This window comes from Anas platyrhynchos, chromosome 30, assembly GCF_047663525.1.
Source record: "Anas platyrhynchos isolate ZD024472 breed Pekin duck chromosome 30, IASCAAS_PekinDuck_T2T, whole genome shotgun sequence".
Lineage (NCBI taxonomy): Eukaryota > Metazoa > Chordata > Aves > Anseriformes > Anatidae > Anas > Anas platyrhynchos.
The window spans coordinates 330,673-343,905 of NC_092616.1; positions in this window are offsets into that span (position 1 = coordinate 330,673).

Sequence of the window (13,233 nt, forward strand, 5' to 3'; positions counted from 1 at the left end):
GGGGCTGCGTAAAGGCTCCCCTGGGGAGTTCAGATGTACCCAAAGCCTTCCTTTGGTGACACTTTTGGATGGTCCAAAGGGGCTTGCAACGCTTTTTCTGGGGCCTGATTTTTCAGTCGTCTTCGATGCCGGCTAGGGCAATGTTTAGGGATGATCGGAAACAGCGAACCCGGAGGGTCCAGTTGCATGTGGGGCTGCGTAAAGGCTCCCCTGGGGAGTTCACTTGTACCCAATGCCTTAGTTTGGGGGCACTTGTGGATGGGCGAAAAGAGCTTGTAACGCATCTCCTGGGGCCTGATTTTTCAGTCGTCTTCGATGCCGGCTAGGGTTATGTTTAGGGATGCTCGGAAACAGCGAACCCCGAGGGTCCAGTTGCATGTGGGGCTGCGTAAAGGCTCCCCTGGGGAGTTCACTTGTACCCAAAGCCTTCCTTTGGGGGCACTTTTGGATGGGTGAGAACGGCTCGCAACTCATTTCCTGGGGCCTGAGTTTTCAGTCGCCTTCGATGCCGGCTAGGGCTATGTTTAGGGATGCTCGGAAACAGCGAACCCGGAGGGTCCAGTTGCATGTGGGGCTGCGTAAAGGCTCCCCTGGGGAGTTCTCTTGTACCCATAGCCTTCCTTTGGTGACACTTTTGGATGGTCCAAAGGGGCTTGCAACGCGTTTTCTGGGGCCCGGGTTTTCAGTCTTCTCCCATGCCGGCTAGTGATATATTTAGTGTTGCTCGGAAAAATCGAACCCGGAGGGTCCAGTTGCATGTGAGGCTGCGTAAAGGCTCCCCTGGGGAGTTCTCTTGTACCCATAGCCTTCCTTTGGTGACACTTTTGGATGGTCCAAAGGGGCTTGCAACGCTTTTCCTGGGGCCTGATTTTTCAGTCGTCTTTGATGCCGGCTAGGGCTATGTTTAGGGATGCTCGGAACCAGCGAACCCGGAGGGTCCAGTTGCATGTGGGGCTGCGTAAAGGCTCCCCTGGGGAGTTCTCTTGTACCCAAAGCCTTCCTTTGGGGGCACATTGGGATGGCGAAAAGGGCTCGCAACTCATTTCCTGGGGCCTGTTTTTTCAGTCGTCATCGATGCCGGCTAGGGCTATGTTTAGGGATGCTCGGAAACAGCGAACCCGGAGGGTCCAGTTGCATGTGGGGCTGCGTAAAGGCTCCCCTGGGGAGTTCTCTTGTACCCAATGCCTTCCTTTGGGGGCACATTTGGATGGGCGAAAAGGGCTCGCAACGCATTTCCTGGGGCCTGATTTTTCAGTCGTCTTCGATGCCGGATAGGGCTATGTTTAGGGATGCTCGGAAACAGCGAACCCGGAGGGTCCAGTTTCATGTGGGGCTGCGTAAAGGCTCCCCTGGGGAGTTCACTTGTACCCAGAGCCTTCCTTTGGGGGCACTTTTGGATGGGTGAGAACGGCTCGCAACTCATTTCCTGGGGCCTGTTTTTTCAGTCGTCTTCGATGCCGGCTAGGGCTATGTTTAGGAATGCTCGGAAACAGCGAACCCGGAGGGTCCAGTTGCATGTGGGGCTGCCTAAAGGCTCCCCTGGAGAGTTCACTTGTACCCAAAGCCTTCCTTTGGTGACACTTTTGGATGGTCCAAAGGGGCTTGCAACGCGTTTTCTGGGGCCCGGGTTTTCAGTCTTCTCCCATGCCGGCTGGTGATATATTTAGTGATGCTCGGAAACAGCGAACCCGGAGGGTCCAGTTGCATGTGGGGCTGCGTAAAGGCTCCCCTGGGGAGTTCTCTTGTACCCAAAGCCTTCCTTTGGGGGTACTTTTGGATGGGCGAAAAGGGCTCGGAACGCATTTCCTGGGGCCTGATTTTTCAGTCGTCATCGATGCTGGCTAGGGCTATGTTTAGGGATGCTCAGAAAGAGCGAACCCGGAGGGTCCAGTTGCATGTGGGGCTGCGTAAAGGCTCCCCTGGGGAGTTCTCTTGTACCCAAAGCCTTCCTTTGGGGGCACATTTGGATGGTGAAAAGGGCTCGGAACGCATTTCTTGGTGCCTGATTTTTCAGTCGTCTTTGATGCCGGCAAGGGCTATGTTTAGGGATGCTCGGAAACAGCGAACCCGGAGGGTCCAGTTGCATGTGGGGCTGCGTAAAGGCTCCCCTGGGGAGTTCAGATGTACCCAAAGCCTTCCTTTGGTGACACTTTTGGATGGTCCAAAGGGGCTTGCAACGCTTTTTCTGGGGCCTGAGTTTTCAGTCGTCTTCGATGCCGGCTAGGGCAATGTTTAGGGATGATCGGAAACAGCGAACCCGGAGGGTCCAGTTGCATGTGGGGCTGCGTAAAGGCTCCCCTGGGGAGTTCACTTGTACCCAATGCCTTCGTTTGGGGGCACTTGTGGATGGGCGAAAAGGGCTCGTAACGCATCTCCTGGGGCCTGATTTTTCAGTCGTCATCGATGCCGGCTAGGGTAATGTTTAGGGATGCTCGGAAACAGCGAACCCGGAGGGTCCAGTTGCATGTGGGGCTGCGTAAAGGCTCCCCTGGGGAGTTCTCTTGTACCCAAAGCCTTCCTTTGGGGGCACTTTTGGATGGGCGAAAAGGGCTCGCAACGCATTTCCTGGGGCCTGAGTTTTCAGTCGCCTTCGATGCCGGCTAGGGCTATGTTTAGGGATGCTCGGAAACAGCGAACCCGGAGGGTCCAGTTGCATGTGGGGCTGCGTAAAGGCTCCCCTGGGGAGTTCACTTGTACCCAAAGCCTTCCTTTGGTGACACTTTTGGATGGTCCAAAGGGGCTTGCAACGCGTTTTCTGGGGCCCGGGTTTTCAGTCTTCTCCCATGCCGGCTAGTGATATATTTAGTGTTGCTCGGAAAAATCGAACCCGGAGGGTCCAGTTGCATGTGGGGCTGCGTAAAGGCTCCCCTGGGGAGTTCTCTTGTACCCAAAGCCTTCCTTTGGGGGTACTTTTGGATGGGCGAAAAGGGCTCGCAACGCATTACCTGGGGCCTTATTTTTCACTCGTCTTCGATGCTGGCTAGGGCTATGTTTAGGGATGCTCGGAAACAGCGAACCCGGAGGGTCCAGTTGCATGTGGGGCTGCGTAAAGGCTCCCCTGGGGAGTTCTCTTGTACCCAAAGCCTTCCTTTGGGGGCACATTTGGATGGGCGAAAAGGGCTCGCAACGCATTACCTGGGGCCTGATTTTTCACTCGTCTTCGATGCTGGCTAGGGATATGTTTAGGGATGCTCGGAAACAGCGAACCCGGAGGGTCCAGTTGCATGTGGGGCTGCGTAAAGGCTCCCCTGGGGAGTTCAGATGTACCCAAAGCCTTCCTTTGGGGGCACATTTGGATGGCGAAAAGGGCTCGGAACGCATTTCCTGGGGCCTGATTTTTCAGTTGTCTTTGATGCCGGCAAGGGCTATGTTTAGGGATGCTCGGAAACAGCGAACCCGGAGGGTCCAGTTGCATGTGGGGCTGCCTAAAGGCTCCCCTGGGGAGTTCACTTGTACCCAGAGCCTTCCTTTGGTGACACTTTTGGATGGTCCAAAGGGGCTTGCAACGCGTTTCCTGGGGCCTGATTTTTCAGTCGTCATCGATGCCGGCTAGGGCTATGTTTAGGGATGCTCGGAAACAGCGAACCCGGAGGGTCCAGTTGCATGTGGGGCTGCGTAAAGGCTCCCCTGGGGAGTTCACTTGTACCCAATGCCTTCCTTTGGGGGCACTTTTGGATGGGTGAGAACGGCTCGCAACTCATTTCCTGGGGCCTGTTTTTTCAGTCGTCTTCGATGCCGGCTAGGGCTATGTTTAGGAATGCTCGGAAACAGCGAACCCGGAGGGTCCAGTTGCATGTGGGGCTGCGTAAAGGCTCCCCTGGGGAGTTCACTTGTACCCAAAGCCTTCCTTTGGTGACACTTTTGGATGGTCCAAAGGGGCTTGCAACGCGTTTTCTGGGGCCCGGGTTTTCAGTCTTCTCCCATGCCGGCTAGTGATATATTTAGTGATGCTCGGAAACAGCGAACCTGGAGGGTCCAGTTGCATGTGGGGCTGCGTAAAGGCTCCCCTGGGGAGTTCTCTTGTACCCAAAGCCTTCCTTTGGGGGCACTTTTGGATGGGCGAAAAGGGCTCGCAACGCATTTCCTGGGGCCTGATTTTTCAGTCGTCATCGATGCTGGCTAGGGCTATGTTTAGGGATGCTCAGAAAGAGCGAACCCGGAGGGTCCAGTTGCATGTGGGGCTGCGTAAAGGCTCCCCTGGAGAGTTCTCTTGTACCCAAAGCCTTCCTTTGGGGGCACTTTTGGATGGGCGAAAAAGGGCTTGCAACGCGTTTCCTGGGGCCTGATTTTTCAGTCGTCTTTGATGCCGGCTAGGGCTATGTTTAGGGATGCTCGGAAACAGCGAACCCGGAGGGTCCAGTTGCATGTGGGGCTGCGTAAAGGCTCCCCTGAGGAGTTCTCTTGTACCCAAAGCCTTCCTTTGGTGACAGTTTTGGATGGGCGAAAAAGGGCTCGCAACGCATTTCCTGGGGCCTGATTTTTCACTCGTCTTCGATCCTGGCTAGGGTTATGTTTAGGGATGCTCGGAAAGAGCGAACCCGGAGGGTCCAGTTGCATGTGGGGCTGCGTAAAGGCTCCCCTGGGGAGTTCTCTTGTACCCAAAGTCTTCCTTTGGGGGTACATTTGGATGGGCAAAAAGGGCTCGGAACGCATTTCTTGGGGCCTGATTTTTCAGTCGTCTTCGATGCCGGCAAGGGCTATGTTTAGGGATGCTCGGAAACAGCGAACCAGGAGGGTCCAGTTGCATGTGGGTCTGTGTAAAGGCTCCCCTGGGGAGTTGACTTTTACACAAAGCCTTCCTTTGGTGACACTTTTGGATGGTCCAAAGGGACTCGCAACGCATTTCCTGGGGCCTGATTTTTCACTCGTCTCCAATGCCGGCTAGGGCTATGTTTAGGGATGCTCGGAAACAGCGAACCCGGAGGGTCCAGTTGCATGTGGGGCTGCGTAAAGGCTCCCCTGGGGAGTTCTCTTGTACCCAAAGCCTTCCTTTGGGGGCACATTTGGATGGGCGAAAAGGGCTCGCAACGCATTACCTGGGGCCTGATTTTTCACTCGTCTTCGATGCTGGCTAGGGCTATGTTTAGGGATGCTCGGAAACAGCGAACCCGGAGGGTCCAGTTGCATGTGGGGCTGCGTAAAGGCTCCCCTGGGGAGTTCTCTTGTACCCAAAGCCTTCCTTTGGGGGCACATTTGGATGGCGAAAAGGGCTCGGAACGCATTTCCTGGGGCCTGATTTTTCAGTTGTCTTTGATGCCGGCAAGGGCTATGTTTAGGGATGCTCGGAAACAGCGAACCCGGAGGGTCCAGTTGCATGTGGGGCTGCCTAAAGGCTCCCCTGGGGAGTTCACTTGTACCCAAAGCCTTCCTTTGGTGACACTTTTGGATGGTCCAAAGGGGCTTGCAACGCGTTTTCTGGGGCCCGGGTTTTCAGTCTTCTCCCATGCCGGCTAGTGATATATTTAGTGATGCTCGGAAACAGCGAACCCGGAGGGTCCAGTTGCATGTGGGGCTGCGTAAAGGCTCCCCTGAGGAGTTCTCTTGTACCCAAAGCCTTCCTTTGGTGACACTTTTGGATGGTCCAAAGGGGCTTGCAACGCGTTTCCTGGGGACTGATTTTTCAGTCGTCTTTGATGCCGGCTAGGGCTATGTTTAGGGATGCTCGGAAACAGCGAACCCGGAGGGTCCAGTTGCATGTGGGGCTGCGTAAAGGCTCCCCTGAGGAGTTCTCTTGTACCCAAAGCCTTCCTTTGGTGACAGTTTTGGATGGGCGAAAAAGGGCTCGCAACGCATTTCCTGGGGCCTGATTTTTCACTCGTCTTCGATCCTGGCTAGGGTTATGTTTAGGGATGCTCGGAAAGAGCGAACCCGGAGGGTCCAGTTGCATGTGGGGCTGCGTAAAGGCTCCCCTGGGGAGTTCTCTTGTACCCAAAGTCTTCCTTTGGGGGCACATTTGGATGGGCAAAAAGGGCTCGGAACGCATTTCTTGGGGCCTGATTTTTCAGTCGTCTTCGATGCCGGCAAGGGCTATGTTTAGGGATGCTCGGAAACAGCGAACCCGGAGGGTCCAGTTGCATGTGGGTCTGTGTAAAGGCTCCCCTGGGGAGTTGACTTGTACACAAAGCCTTCCTTTGGTGACACTTTTGGATGGTCCAAAGGGACTCGCAACGCATTTCCTGGGGCCTGATTTTTCACTCGTCTCCAATGCCGGCTAGGGCTATGTTTAGGGATGCTCGGAAACAGCGAACACGGAGGGTCCAGTTGCATGTGGGGCTGCGTAAAGGCTCCCCTGGGGAGTTCAGATGTACCCAAAGCCTTCCTTTGGTGACACTTTTGGATGGTCCAAAGGGGCTTGCAACGCTTTTTCTGGGGCCTGATTTTTCAGTCGTCTTCGATGCCGGCTAGGGCAATGTTTAGGGATGATCGGAAACAGCGAACCCGGAGGGTCCAGTTGCATGTGGGGCTGCGTAAAGGCTCCCCTGGGGAGTTCACTTGTACCCAATGCCTTAGTTTGGGGGCACTTGTGGATGGGCGAAAAGAGCTTGTAACGCATCTCCTGGGGCCTGATTTTTCAGTCGTCTTCGATGCCGGCTAGGGTTATGTTTAGGGATGCTCGGAAACAGCGAACCCCGAGGGTCCAGTTGCATGTGGGGCTGCGTAAAGGCTCCCCTGGGGAGTTCACTTGTACCCAAAGCCTTCCTTTGGGGGCACTTTTGGATGGGTGAGAACGGCTCGCAACTCATTTCCTGGGGCCTGAGTTTTCAGTCGCCTTCGATGCCGGCTAGGGCTATGTTTAGGGATGCTCGGAAACAGCGAACCCGGAGGGTCCAGTTGCATGTGGGGCTGCGTAAAGGCTCCCCTGGGGAGTTCTCTTGTACCCATAGCCTTCCTTTGGTGACACTTTTGGATGGTCCAAAGGGGCTTGCAACGCGTTTTCTGGGGCCCGGGTTTTCAGTCTTCTCCCATGCCGGCTAGTGATATATTTAGTGTTGCTCGGAAAAATCGAACCCGGAGGGTCCAGTTGCATGTGAGGCTGCGTAAAGGCTCCCCTGGGGAGTTCTCTTGTACCCATAGCCTTCCTTTGGTGACACTTTTGGATGGTCCAAAGGGGCTTGCAACGCTTTTCCTGGGGCCTGATTTTTCAGTCGTCTTTGATGCCGGCTAGGGCTATGTTTAGGGATGCTCGGAACCAGCGAACCCGGAGGGTCCAGTTGCATGTGGGGCTGCGTAAAGGCTCCCCTGGGGAGTTCTCTTGTACCCAAAGCCTTCCTTTGGGGGCACATTGGAATGGCGAAAAGGGCTCGCAACTCATTTCCTGGGGCCTGTTTTTTCAGTCGTCATCGATGCCGGCTAGGGCTATGTTTAGGGATGCTCGGAAACAGCGAACCCGGAGGGTCCAGTTGCATGTGGGGCTGCGTAAAGGCTCCCCTGGGGAGTTCTCTTGTACCCAATGCCTTCCTTTGGGGGCACATTTGGATGGGCGAAAAGGGCTCGCAACGCATTTCCTGGGGCCTGATTTTTCAGTCGTCTTCGATGCCGGATAGGGCTATGTTTAGGGATGCTCGGAAACAGCGAACCCGGAGGGTCCAGTTTCATGTGGGGCTGCGTAAAGGCTCCCCTGGGGAGTTCACTTGTACCCAGAGCCTTCCTTTGGGTGCACTTTTGGATGGGTGAGAACGGCTCGCAACTCATTTCCTGGGGCCTGTTTTTTCAGTCGTCTTCGATGCCGGCTAGGGCTATGTTTAGGAATGCTCGGAAACAGCGAACCCGGAGGGTCCAGTTGCATGTGGGGCTGCCTAAAGGCTCCCCTGGAGAGTTCACTTGTACCCAAAGCCTTCCTTTGGTGACACTTTTGGATGGTCCAAAGGGGCTTGCAACGCGTTTTCTGGGGCCCGGGTTTTCAGTCTTCTCCCATGCCGGCTGGTGATATATTTAGTGATGCTCGGAAACAGCGAACCCGGAGGGTCCAGTTGCATGTGGGGCTGCGTAAAGGCTCCCCTGGGGAGTTCTCTTGTACCCAAAGCCTTCCTTTGGGGGTACTTTTGGATGGGCGAAAAGGGCTCGGAACGCATTTCCTGGGGCCTGATTTTTCAGTCGTCATCGATGCTGGCTAGGGCTATGTTTAGGGATGCTCAGAAAGAGCGAACCCGGAGGGTCCAGTTGCATGTGGGGCTGCGTAAAGGCTCCCCTGGGGAGTTCTCTTGTACCCAAAGCCTTCCTTTGGGGGCACATTTGGATGGTGAAAAGGGCTCGGAACGCATTTCTTGGTGCCTGATTTTTCAGTCGTCTTTGATGCCGGCAAGGGCTATGTTTAGGGATGCTCGGAAACAGCGAACCCGGAGGGTCCAGTTGCATGTGGGGCTGCGTAAAGGCTCCCCTGGGGAGTTCAGATGTACCCAAAGCCTTCCTTTGGTGACACTTTTGGATGGTCCAAAGGGGCTTGCAACGCTTTTTCTGGGGCCTGAGTTTTCAGTCGTCTTCGATGCCGGCTAGGGCAATGTTTAGGGATGATCGGAAACAGCGAACCCGGAGGGTCCAGTTGCATGTGGGGCTGCGTAAAGGCTCCCCTGGGGAGTTCACTTGTACCCAATGCCTTCGTTTGGGGGCACTTGTGGATGGGCGAAAAGGGCTCGTAACGCATCTCCTGGGGCCTGATTTTTCAGTCGTCATCGATGCCGGCTAGGGTAATGTTTAGGGATGCTCGGAAACAGCGAACCCGGAGGGTCCAGTTGCATGTGGGGCTGCGTAAAGGCTCCCCTGGGGAGTTCTCTTGTACCCAAAGCCTTCCTTTGGGGGCACTTTTGGATGGGCGAAAAGGGCTCGCAACGCATTTCCTGGGGCCTGAGTTTTCAGTCGCCTTCGATGCCGGCTAGGGCTATGTTTAGGGATGCTCGGAAACAGCGAACCCGGAGGGTCCAGTTGCATGTGGGGCTGCCTAAAGGCTCCCCTGGGGAGTTCACTTGTACCCAGAGCCTTCCTTTGGTGACACTTTTGGATGGTCCAAAGGGGCTTGCAACGCGTTTCCTGGGGCCTTTTTTTTCAGTCGTCATCGATGCCGGCTAGGGCTATGTTTAGGGATGCTCGGAAACAGCGAACCCGGGGGGTCCAGTTTCATGTGGGGCTGCGTAAAGGCTCCCCTGGGGAGTTCACTTGTACCCAAAGCCTTCCTTTGGGGGCACTTTTGGATGGGTGAGAACGGCTCGCAACTCATTTCCTGGGGCCTGTTTTTTCAGTCGTCTTCGATGCCGGCTAGGGCTATGTTTAGGAATGCTCGGAAACAGCGAACCCGGAGGGTCCAGTTGCATGTTGGGCTGCGTAAAGGCTCCCCTGCAGAGTTCACTTGTACCCAAAGCCTTCCTTTGGTGACACTTTTGGATGGTCCAAAGGGGCTTGCAACGCGTTTTCTGGGGCCCGGGTTTTCAGTCTTCTCCCATGCCGGCTAGTGATATATTTAGTGATGCTCGGAAACAGCGAACCCGGAGGGTCCAGTTGCATGTGGGGCTGCGTAAAGGCTCCCCTGGGGAGTTCTCTTGTACCCAAAGCCTTCCTTTGGGGGTACTTTTGGATGGGCGAAAAGGGCTCGCAACGCATTTCCTGGGGCCTGATTTTTCAGTCGTCATCGATGCTGGCTAGGGCTATGTTTAGGGATGCTCAGAAAGAGCGAACCCGGAGGGTCCAGTTGCATGTGGGGCTGCGTAAAGGCTCCCCTGGGGAGTTCTCTTGTACCCAAAGCCTTCCTTTGGGGGCACATTTGGATGGTGAAAAGGGCTCGGAACGCATTTCTTGGTGCCTGATTTTTCAGTCGTCTTTGATGCCGGCAAGGGCTATGTTTAGGGATGCTCGGAAACAGCGAACCCGGAGGGTCCAGTTGCATGTGGGGCTGCGTAAAGGCTCCCCTGGGGAGTTCAGATGTACCCAAAGCCTTCCTTTGGTGACACTTTTGGATGGTCCAAAGGGGCTTGCAACGCTTTTTCTGGGGCCTGAGTTTTCAGTCGTCTTCGATGCCGGCTAGGGCAATGTTTAGGGATGATCGGAAACAGCGAACCCGGAGGGTCCAGTTGCATGTGGGGCTGCGTAAAGGCTCCCCTGGGGAGTTCACTTGTACCCAATGCCTTCGTTTGGGGGCACTTGTGGATGGGCGAAAAGGGCTCGTAACGCATCTCCTGGGGCCTGATTTTTCAGTCGTCATCGATGCCGGCTAGGCTAATGTTTAGGGATGCTCGGAAACAGCGAACCCGGAGGGTCCAGTTGCATGTGGGGCTGCGTAAAGGCTCCCCTGGGGAGTTCTCTTGTACCCAAAGCCTTCCTTTGGGGGCACTTTTGGATGCGCGAAAAGGGCTCGCAACGCATTTCCTGGGGCCTGAGTTTTCAGTCGTCTTCGATGCCGGCTAGGGCTATGTTTAGGGATGCTCGGAAACAGCGAACCCGGAGGGTCCAGTTGCATGTGGGGCTGCGTAAAGGCTCCCCTGGGGAGTTCTCTTGTACCCAAAGCCTTCCTTTGGGGGCACTTTTGGATGGGCGAAAAGGGCTCGCAACGCATTTCCTGGGGCCTGATTTTTCAGTCATCATCGATGCTGGCTAGGGCTATGTTTAGGGATGCTCAGAAAGAGCGAACCCGGAGGGTCCAGTTGCATGTGGGGCTGCGTAAAGGCTCCCCTGGGGAGTTCTCTTGTACCCAAAGCCTTCATTTGGGGGCACGTTTGGATGGTGAAAAGGGCTCGGAACGCATTTCTTGGTGCCTGATTTTTCAGTCGTCTTTGATGCCGGCAAGGGCTATGTTTAGGGATGCTCGGAAACAGCGAACCCGGAGGGTCCAGTTGCATGTGGGGCTGCGTAAAGGCTCCCCTGGGGAGTTCAGATGTACCCAAAGCCTTCCTTTGGTGACACTTTTGGATGGTCCAAAGGGGCTTGCAACGCTTTTTCTGGGGCCTGAGTTTTCAGTCGTCTTCGATGCCGGCTAGGGCAATGTTTAGGGATGATCGGAAACAGCGAACCCGGAGGGTCCAGTTGCATGTGGGGCTGCGTAAAGGCTCCCCTGGGGAGTTCACTTGTACCCAATGCCTTCGTTTGGGGGCACTTGTGGATGGGCGAAAAGGGCTCGTAACGCATCTCCTGGGGCCTGATTTTTCAGTCGTCATCGATGCCGGCTAGGGTAATGTTTAGGGATGCTCGGAAACAGCGAACCCGGAGGGTCCAGTTGCATGTGGGGCTGCGTAAAGGCTCCCCTGGGGAGTTCTCTTGTACCCAGAGCCTTCCTTTGGGGGCACTTTTGGATGGGCGAAAAGGGCTCGCAACGCATTTCCTGGGGCCTGAGTTTTCAGTCGTCTTCGATGCCGGCTAGGGTAATGTTTAGGGATGCTCGGAAACAGCGAACCCGGAGGGTCCAGTTGCATGTGGGGCTGCGTAAAGGCTCCCCTGGGGAGTTCTCTTGTACCCAAAGCCTTCCTTTGGGGGCACTTTTGGATGGGCGAAAAGGGCTCGCAACGCATTTCCTGGGGCCTGAGTTTTCAGTCGTCTTCGATGCCGGCTAGGGCTATGTTTAGGGATGCTCGGAAACAGCGAACCCGGAGGGTCCAGTTGCATGTGGGGCTGCGTAAAGGCTCCCCTGGGGAGTTCACTTGTACCCAGAGCCTTCCTTTGGTGACACTTTTGGATGGTCCAAAGGGGCTTGCAACGCGTTTCCTGGGGCCTTTTTTTTCAGTCGTCATCGATGCCGGCTAGGGCTATGTTTTGGGATGCTCGGAAACAGCGAACCCGGAGGGTCCAGTTGCATGTGGGGCTGCCTAAAGGCTCCCCTGGAGAGTTCACTTGTACCCAAAGCCTTCCTTTGGTGACACTTTTGGATGGTCCAAAGGGGCTTGCAACGCGTTTTCTGGGGCCCGGGTTTTCAGTCTTCTCCCATGCCGGCTAGTGATATATTTAGTGATGCTCGGAAACAGCGAACCCGGAGGGTCCAGTTGCATGTGGGGCTGCGTAAAGGCTCCCCTGGGGAGTTCTCTTGTACCCAAAGCCTTCCTTTGGGGGTACTTTTGGATGGGCGAAAAGGGCTCGCAACGCATTTCCTGGGGCCTGATTTTTCAGTCGTCATCGATGCTGGCTAGGGCTATGTTTAGGGATGCTCAGAAAGAGCGAACCCGGAGGGTCCAGTTGCATGTGGGGCTGCGTAAAGGCTCCCCTGGGGAGTTCTCTTGTACCCAAAGCCTTCCTTTGGGGGCACATTTGGATGGTGAAAAGGGCTCGGAACGCATTTCTTGGTGCCTGATTTTTCAGTCGTCTTTGATGCCGGCAAGGGCTATGTTTAGGGATGCTCGGAAACAGCGAACCCGGAGGGTCCAGTTGCATGTGGGGCTGCGTAAAGGCTCCCCTGGGGAGTTCAGATGTACCCAAAGCCTTCCTTTGGTGACACTTTTGGATGGTCCAAAGGGGCTTGCAACGCTTTTTCTGGGGCCTGAGTTTTCAGTCGTGTTCGATGCCGGCTAGGGCAATGTTTAGGGATGATCGGAAACAGCGAACCCGGAGGGTCCAGTTGCATGTGGGGCTGCGTAAAGGCTCCCCTGGGGAGTTCACTTGTACCCAATGCCTTCGTTTGGGGGCACTTGTGGATGGGCGAAAAGGGCTCGTAACGCATCTCCTGGGGCCTGATTTTTCAGTCGTCATCGATGCCGGCTAGGGTAATGTTTAGGGATGCTCGGAAACAGCGAACCCGGAGGGTCCAGTTTCATGTGGGGCTGCGTAAAGGCTCCCCTGGGGAGTTCTCTTGTACCCAAAGCCTTCCTTTGGGGGCACTTTTGGATGGGCGAAAAGGGCTCGCAACGCATTTCCTGGGGCCTGAGTTTTCAGTCGTCTTCGATGCCGGCTAGGGCTATGTTTAGGGATGCTCGGAAACAGCGAACCCGGAGGGTCCAGTTGCATGTGGGGCTGCGTAAAGGCTCCCCTGGGGAGTTCTCTTGTACCCAAAGCCTTCCTTTGGGGGCACTTTTGGATGGGCGAAAAGTGCTCGCAACGCGTTTCCTGGGGCCTGATTTTTCAGTCGTCATCGATGCTGGCTAGGGCTATGTTTAGGGATGCTCAGAAAGAGCGAACCCGGAGGGTCCAGTTGCATGTGGGGCTGCGTAAAGGCTCCCCTGGGGAGTTCTCTTGTACCCAAAGCCTTCCTTTGGGGGCACATTTGGATGGTGAAAAGGGCTCGGAACGCATTTCTTGGTGCCTGATTTTTCAGTCGTCTTTGATGCC